Below are 349 nucleotides of genomic sequence, written 5' to 3'. Positions count from 1 at the left end.
CTATGGTATTAGGAGGGAAAGAGAGACCGCTTGCGATGATAGAATGAAAACGTTGAGACGGGTGGGAGGAATGGTCGTGGGCAGCGGGTATGGTATGGTGATCAAGAATATTGGGGTGGTAGGATGTTAAGGGTATTAAGGAATACTGTGGTATTAGGAGGGAAATGAGATCGCTTAGGGTGGGAGGAATGGTATCAGGTGGGTATGTGGTGTTGAGGAGCGTTGGCACGATTGGGAGGAATGGTAGTGGCTATGGCATGGCGTTCAGGAGTATTGGGGTTTGTAGTCTATTCAAGACTATTAAGAAGCTATGGCGTTAGGAGGGAAAAGGCGATCGCTTAGGGTGGCA

General features: G+C 48.7%; 1 protein-coding gene across 1 annotated transcript in view; it reads right to left on the bottom strand.

Moving 5' to 3' along the window:
* LOC119588702 overlaps positions 1-349 on the bottom strand; it is a 103,718-nt gene that overhangs the window by 64,226 nt on the left and 39,143 nt on the right.

The sequence above is a fragment of the Penaeus monodon genome, chromosome 24 (assembly GCF_015228065.2).
Source record: "Penaeus monodon isolate SGIC_2016 chromosome 24, NSTDA_Pmon_1, whole genome shotgun sequence".
In the NCBI taxonomy this organism is placed as follows: domain Eukaryota; kingdom Metazoa; phylum Arthropoda; class Malacostraca; order Decapoda; family Penaeidae; genus Penaeus; species Penaeus monodon.
This window is presented reverse-complemented; position numbering and strand designations above follow the sequence as displayed.